The sequence below is a fragment of the Telmatherina bonti genome, assembly GCF_933228915.1.
Source record: "Telmatherina bonti genome assembly, chromosome: 15".
Classification (NCBI taxonomy): domain Eukaryota; kingdom Metazoa; phylum Chordata; class Actinopteri; order Atheriniformes; family Telmatherinidae; genus Telmatherina; species Telmatherina bonti.
In genome coordinates this window covers 22081552-22090460 of record NC_136613.1, presented here as the reverse complement: position 1 = coordinate 22090460, position 8909 = coordinate 22081552, and positions in this window count along the sequence as shown.

The following is an 8909-nucleotide window of genomic DNA, read 5'->3' as shown; positions in this document are numbered from 1 at the left end:
GTAGTGCGTAATAATATGTCAGTCATCACACTGACGTTTTGCTCTGATGCTATAAACTTTTCTCAAAATTTTACTGCATCCTTTTATTTCAAAATGTTGTCTGATTCATTTATGTTCCTCATGAAGTTACTGACAAACTATGTGTTTTTCCACTTAAATGAGACTTTTTTTTTTGTGTTTCTTGGCCTCAAAACATTGTGTCTTATAAACGTCTTATAATCTTGAATCCTACAATGCTTCACTGAACCTCAGCTGTATTCAGAGAAACTCTTTATGCAGGACGTAATAGTCTCTGCCACAGGCTATTTGCTTGACAGAATTTAAAGTTCTAACTTGACTTTGGTTACCATATTGATGTAAGATGGTTCTGTGCTACAATACAAGGCATTTCCCAGGATCTCAGTAGACCAAAGTCCCTCTGTGATCTTGTTTTTTTTTTTTTTTTAAAGAAAAAAAACACTTATCATCTTCCCTATTGGGTTGTTGTTAATCTGCTTTTGCCATGACAGTGGATTTGTAGTTACCATGAGGCTGAAGATTAATCTCCATTAGCGAATCTTAAACACAGAAGTCATGTTTAAGCCTCATTAAAGGAGAACTCAATTAGTTGTGTTTATGTTTGCGAAAATGATGCATCCTGCCAACTGAAAGCTGAGGCCCACAGGATTTATGTGCACTTCTTGGAAAAACAAATCGAAATCCCAGTCAGTTTTCAGTGTTGTGGGTTTTTTTTTTTCAAAACAGCAAATATCTTAATTTCCTGTTTTGTTTTTTTGTTTTGTTTGTAGTTTTTGTTTTGAGGTTTTTGCACAGGACTGTGACTAACAAATATTCTAATAACCATTTTAATCTGTGCTAAATTTTATTTCAATAATTACAACTGAAAGCAGTTGAATATTTGTCTTCTTTTTAATGCACAACAGAAACAGCATTAAAGACCAAATGCCCAAACAGCTCTTTCTGCATACAAAGATATGGACTCCCCACTTCCATAAACCGTTATGATGCTCATCTGCTCATGTGTTTTTTATACTTTTGGCATTGTATAAAGGTCAGCATGATCACTCTGAAAATACTATGATGCACTTTGGGTTCCAGCACCTTGTTAGCAGAAAGGTTTTCAGTTGTTTGGGCCGAATTTGTTTCTGTATCATACAGGCCAAGTTTTACTTGGATGTAGCCAGTTTAAAAAAAAAAACCTTAAGAGTACATTGATCCACATATCTAAAACATAGTAGTGTCGCAATAAAGACAGGAAAGTTGTGAGATTAGAAGTGTTCAGGCAACATTATTCACACCTATACATTTTTATCAATTAATATTTTAACCTAATATTGTGTCTTTTATCCTCAAGCCATTGAAAGTGAAAAGCTGTTGGAAAATATTAGATTGTATGGTGCTTGATCGGCTCTTGGTGGAGTAGCCACCATCTACCCATCCTACCCCAGTACTTTAAACTTGCACCCGTTGAGTAATATAAATTTCAAATATCAAAGTGTATTAAACATATTACAGTTTATAGAATGTTAGTAGGTAATATTTTTGAAGCTTTGAAAGTGTTGTCATTTTTCAATTTTTGACCATAGAGATGACAGGTTATGTAAGATTTCAGGAAATGAAATCTTTCCCTGAAAGAGGTGACAATGTACTACTTGTAAAACTTTCTCACAAATTTTCCATTACATAATTTGGTAAGACTGTATCATCCCATGGCTGGCGCAGGAGTTGGACCCATTAGAGGAGGGATTTGCATCTACTGCCCTTCAGAGCAGTTCTACTGATACTAGTTTTCCCAATGTAACTCCAAGTCAACCACACTTCTGCGGAATCGAACTGTTCACTTAGGAATAAACAGTGATTGACAATCAATTTCACATGCTGTTGTGCAAATGGAATCGATAACAGGTGGAAATTATAGCCAATTGGCAAGACACACCGAATAAAGGAGTGGTTCTGCAGGTAATGATCACAGACCACTTTTCAGTTCCGATGCTCTCCGGCTGATGTTTTGGTCCCTTATGAATGCTGGTGGTGCTGAATGCTGGCAGTGCTTTCACTCTAGTGGTAGCATGAGACGGAGTCTACAACCCACACAAGAGGCTCAGGTAATGCAGCTCATCCAGGATGGCACATCAATGCAAGCTGTGGCAAGAAGGTTTGCTGTGTCTGTCAGCGTAGTGTCCAGAGCATGGAGGCGCTACCAGGAGACAGGCCAGTACATCAGGAGACGAGGAGGAGGCTGTGGGAGGGCAACAACCCAGCAGCAGGACCGCTACCTCTTTCTTTTTGCAAGGAGGAACAAGAGGAGCACTGCCAGAGCCCTGCAAAATGAGCTCCAGCAGGCCACAAATGTGCATGTGTCTGCTCTAACAGTCAGAAACAGACTCCATGAGGCTGGTATGAGGGCCCGACATCCACAGGTGGGGGTTGTGCTTACAGCGCAACACCGTGCAGGACGTTTGGCATTTGCCAAACACCAAGATTGCCAAATTGGCCACTGGCGCCCTGTGCTCTTCACAGATGAAAGCAGGTTCACACTGAGCACATGTGACAGACGTGACAGAGTCTGGAGACGCCGTGGAGAACGTTCTGCTGCCTGCAACATCCTCCAGCATGACCGGTTTGGCAGTGAGTCAGTAATGGTGTGGGGTGGCATTTCTTTGGAGGGCCACACTGCCCTCCATGTGCTCGACAGAGGTAGCTTGACTGCCATTAGGTACCGAGATGAGATCCTCAGACCCCTTGCTGGACCATATGCTGGTGTGGTTGGCCCTGGGTTCCTCCTAATGCAAGACAATGCCTCATGTGGCTGGAGTGTGTCAGCAGTTCCTGCAACACGAAGGCATTGATGTTATGGAGTGGCCTGCCCGTTCCCCAGACCTGAATCTAGTTGAGCCCATCTGGGACATCATGTCCATCCATCCACCAACGCCAAGTTGCACCACAGACTGTCCAGGAGTTGGTGGATGCTTTAGTCCAGGTCTGGGAGGAGACCCCTCAGGACAACATCTGCCGCCTCATCAGGAGCATGCCCAGGCTATGTAGGGAGGTCATACAGGCATGCGGAGGCCACACACACTACTGAGCCTCATTTTGACTTGTTTAAAGGACATTACATCAAAGTTGGATCAGCCTGCAGTGTGTTTTTCTACTTTATTTTAGCGTATAACTACAAATCCAGACCTCCATGGGTTGATACATTTGATTTTCATTGATCATTTTTGTGTGATTTTGTTGTCAGCATATTCAACTATAGAAAGAACAAAGTATTAAATAAAAATATTTCATTCATTCAGATCTACAACATATTACTTTAGCGTTCACTTTATTTTTTTGAGCAGTGTATATCTATCTATCTATCTATCTATCTATCTATCTATCTATCTATCTATCTATCTATATATATATATATATATATATATATATATATACATACATATATATGTATATATATATATATATATATATATATATATATATATATATATATATATATATATATATACATACATACATATGTATATGTATATATATATATATATATATATATATATATATATATATATATATATATATATATATATATATATATATATATATATATATATATATATATAGTTTGCAGCTCTGAGCTTTTATAGCAAAAAGTCCAGTGCCTTCAGTATGCTGGTTGCATCCTTATCAGCTCCCCCCGGCCTGAAACTTTCCCATAAGCAATACAGCAATTGAATAAAGAATAGTTTCATTTTTTCTGTCCTCCAGTCATGGTGAATAATATCAAGTACTGTTCAAGAAAAAAAATTAGAAACAGTATTTTGACTCACTGTTACACCAGGCTATGTTAGGAGTGCTTCTAAGTGCAGTGCTGATTGTCTGACACAGTTTTACATTAGAGTCTATATTTATTGCAACAAACCCTTTCAGTACATATGAAGACTATTTGCCTTCATATGTACGCTGCACTGGAGCTTAGAGGTGGTTTTTCTCTTATTGCTTCATTAATGAAGATTTTATGTCAATTGAACTGAAAATAGTTTGAGCCACGGGAGTTTTTGTAGCCAGTCAATCTCGTATACTAACAGACAGTGGTGGTGATTAACTGTCAGTCTGTACAAACAGGAGGGAGCTTCCTTCTCTTTTTCCTGACAGGCAAGCGTAATAGTGACAGAGGAAGCCAGTATGAAGGAAGTCATCTGCATCTAAATAAAGACTGCCAATGGCTTTGTCAGAGTCCATTAAGGAAATTGCCAGATTTGATGAATGCATCCACCATTGCTTTTTGTCTTTTCTGTTCATCTGCCTCAAGCTAAAATGTTTTTTGTTTTTTTTCCTGAACTGGAATGAGACATAGTGAGACTTTAGAAATAAAATTAGACTGAAGTATAAATTTAATTCAAATTATAATCGATTAGGGCATTGTGTGATGAATGATATGATTGCCTCATCATTTAAGGTTATATAAACCTGCTTGGAAAGCCATAATTACCTTTGCGAGAATGCTAAATGAGATGCTTATTGTTTATCTTTATATAATTATTTACTCTTCTTGTTAATTTGCACAAACAGAAATGTAAAATGCTGATTGCCCATCGTTGTAGCTTGAACGTGGTTAATTTTGTTATATTTCTCCTCACAATTAAACTGCTAGATTGTCTCTCTGACTCTACAGCATCATTAGAGGCAGGTTTCTGTTGTCTGCCAAAGCTGAAACAACTCTAGGTTAATAGCTGCAGTCACTCAGTCTACTTATTCAGCCTTGCTGCTTTCAGAAAGCCTCATTTCCAAGAGCTGCAACTCATTCACCCTCTTTCTTCTGCATAACATGTTTAGCATGAGGGGAAAGCAGAAATGACAGTCCTTCACATCTACAAGTGCTTCACAAGGGTTATATTTTTACAAAGAAATGTTGTTCCTTGCAATCTGATCTATTGTATTGAGGATGAAGTAACAAAAAGAATTAAAACTCAAACAAAAACAGAACAAGAAAGATAAGAAAGAACAAGAAAGAAAAAGAATTGGAGAGATTGACTACTTAGCTGATTAATGACAGGAAACAATTTAGTTGTTAATTAAATTCAGATGTATTTGATATTATGCATATTGTTAGCTTCGCTCACAGGAGATGTCCAGATGGGGTGCAGCTCGAAAGACCACTCCAAGCAAGGGATGCAACGCCAACTTCCTTTATTGAGGATTACAGTCTGCAGAACAATCGTGGACTGCTAAACGCTCTAGTGCCAGCGCAGACAGACGTTATGTCCACACCAGAGCCTGCGAGTGATCACACCAACAAAAAAATCCCTCTCCCTGGAACACGCCACCCGCTACAACGTTCCGCTTACCAGAAAAAGGTATATTAATAAACCAGCAGTTCACTTGAACTATGTGAGTACCATTCCCCAACCAACTAACTGATCAGCATGAAACATAAACATTCAGTAACTATCTCTGCAATATTGTGTCAAATGAAAAAATAGGTCATCAATGTTCATTTTTAGTAAGAAAAATTCCCCTTACTACATTGTAGAAAAACATTCAACAGAAAAACATTCATTTCTTGACATTCAACACTTTCCTTTGCACAACATTTGATGAAACTGGGACGAAATCATTGTTTGAACCACATAGTAGGAGTCTGGCCTTGTTTCTTAAGTGGTTGAGGTTAAGGAACATAAATAGAGAAAACAAACAAACACTCAACAGGTCATGCAAGTTCATCTATTCCAGCAGAAAGATACACAGTAGACATACTAAGAAAAATAATTAACTATAGAGAAAGTATAAAGAAATAAAAGTAGGAGTCGATAAGACATGCTCTAAGATGTCATAGAGGTCATCAGAGGTTTTCCAGCAGCCTGGGCTTATGACAGGATAACAAGGGGGATGGTTCAGGGTCACCTTGGTCAGCAGTAGCCATGAGCATTTTAAAAAAAGAGATGTTTTAAGACTAATCAGAAAGTAGAGGGACTCTCTACTATATATATGTATATATATATGTATACACTGTATATAATGGTCATGCTATTATTATAGTCTGTTAGTTCTCTAATTAAATTGACTGAAAATGCTGTGACTGAAAATTTCAGTGTTGTGTTGAAAGATCAGAGATATGATATATAATATAGGGTATTTGGTAAAGCTTCAGTGTTTGATGATTTAGACAGAAAGGTGGAAACATGGTGCTCAATCAGAAATGTAAATCACAGCAAATTCCTCTTGCCCAATTCAATTTAGCCTCTCGTTCCTGCAAAGGAAATGTATGGTAATGTTTTCAAGAGCTCCCAGTTCCTATACAATACATTCCTATCTGAATGCTTTACAGACCAAGAGTTAGTGATTATTAATTGCTTCTGACAGCAGCTCACAAAGACTTCAGGTAAACAACAGAAATCTGCAATGTGCTTTTTCTTTTGGGATATTTCACAAAGAATAGGCACAATCAAGATGCTGTAAAAAAAATCTCTGAGGACTTGTGGTTAAAACAAAAGTTACAAAACAACATTATCTTAGAAAAGCACCAGAAACACTGTGACCTGTGAATGTAACTGTTAAAACCCAAAGGCAAAGATTAACCTTTTCCTCATCTCACCTTCAAGGTTGTCAAAAACAAATCCTACTCATACAGAAAAACACTGTAGTTTCCTTCATTGGCTGACCTGCTATCTCTGGTGTGGCCTCAATACTGATAATTCAAAGTGATACCTGTGCTGGCGGGAGAGTAAAAAGCCCACAGGCAACTGAGGTGGAAGGGGAGAGGAAAAATAAAGGCAAATAACACCTACTTAGTAGATTACAATTTATCTGCAGCACAGCATGTAATTGGTTTTGTGTTATCGTTTTAACGTCAGATAGGTGCTAATTGAAATGCCAGTTCATTAGCGAGAAGACAGTCTTCAGAGGATTGGGCTGTGGTCTAAAGGTCTTGTTTCGGATAGCTTCCCACAAATGATTACAGATAATAGACTGCTTCTGTTGCAGCTTACAGTTCTTTCATGAGTTATCCACGTGCAAGTCGTCTGCTGTTTTCATTCCTGTTTGCAAGTCTTATGAGAGCACTCGACACTTTTTCATCCTGAAGCTAAGATTTGATTTTCAGTATAATTTAGTTCAGCTTTTTTAATGGTCTGCAGCACTTTTAAAATAGCAGAATCCCCCAAAGCTCCTGTCATCTTTTTTTTGTCAATAACCAGATGTCAGTAAAACAGCCTTGCCAAAGAGGGGCTTCTTTAATTTTTAGGGTTTTTTTTTGTTTGACGGGTGGCCTTATGAAAGCACAATGCTTATATAAATAACTGTGCTCATTCAAACAGAGAGTGCAGACTTCAGCTGCTGCAGGGTGTCTTCCACACTGTCTGAATTTTTGCATACCAGTCTTACATGAAAAAGCTGATACAACAGCCAGAATGATCTGGTCTTGGCAAAGATGAAAGAAAGAAAGAAAAAAGTGTCTCTTCAAAACACACACCACATAATCCAAAGAACCCACGGGAGGTTGCAACATTTATGACATAAGAAAGAGAATGAAACATTTGTGAAAGATAGCACTCAGTGCCTGCACTACACGTTCAACTGCAGAGACAGTTTGCTATGCCGTATTTTTGATAATGACAGTCTGCATTTAGCTACTGTATAGGAACACACACACAGGTTTTATTAGAGGTCAGTCAGGCTCATAGTAAAGCCTCTCACTTGAGGTCTGTGTCCTCAGAGTGCTGTGGATAGCACAAAATGAGCTGTGAAAATGGAGCATGGAGCTGTTATCTTTGCCATCCAAATGCTGAGAAAGCTGAGGGGCTGAACCACCAGCTCTGCCTCAGTTCATCAGTTCTCACATCTGCACGTCTCTGTTTGACTGCCGTATAGGGAGTCAGCAGTGTATGAGAAATCTCTATCCTGCCAGGCATCCCTTGCTGTCAAAAAACTTTCCAAAAACAGCACTGTTTGGAAATGTGTTTGTAGCAGTGGTGCTGCAGGCTGCTGTTCCACTCTTCATGGGTGCAGATGGGCTGCTTGCAGTTTCGCTGTAGGGAGAAGAAATGCCACAGAGGCTGCTGATGCATGTGGCTAGCCAGCATGCATTATTCAAAGAGTGAATGCAGAGAAGATGATGTGCCTGACTTGCACTGTAGGATGGACTGCCACCGCAAGCTCTTGTAGTCAGCTGTTTCACTCAACACTGCTCAATCAGCAAGAGGAAAGTTTTCATCTTACCTGCCACTAGTGACAGAATATTATCTGAAAAGAATATAAAAGCCATATAATCATGCATCAAAGTAACAATTTTTGCTATAGACAGCAGTTCAAATCAGTAATTCATTTGTGTATCTGTAGAAAAAGAGGTGCTCAAGTGTTCAGCAGTAGATGTCAGCTGTGACTTAGACTGTATATTTAAAATGAAGATTAAATGAATAAGCCTCTTGTGTAAAGTGAATTGGAATTGATTACCACATTCACTTCGATTCTGCTTGATATGCTTTTATCTCCAAATAGTGTTAGCAGAAATCCAAGGATCTGCAGGCTGAGCTAATTTTCTTTGCTTTGGTGCTGAAAGGTACCCACCACTCCATGGTATTACAATTGTAACGATCCTCATTTAAAATATGACATTGTGAAATGGAGAAACTGGCTAGGTCCTTAATAACCCACACTGCTACATATTTTTTATTTGTATCTGGAAACAAATGGCTCTTGAAAGATCCTGATTTTGTCTGAATGTATTCTGCATTACAGATACTACAGAAGCATAATGAAAACTGCTGGTAATTTAAGCATAAAATGCATTTATGTTCCTGTCACCAGCCAGCCTTTAGTTGCATGTTGAAACTGTTGCAAAAAGTAACATTACATTCAGAAAGTGAATTGCATTGAATTGCCATCGTAGCAAAGATAGATACAAAGACATCTATAGG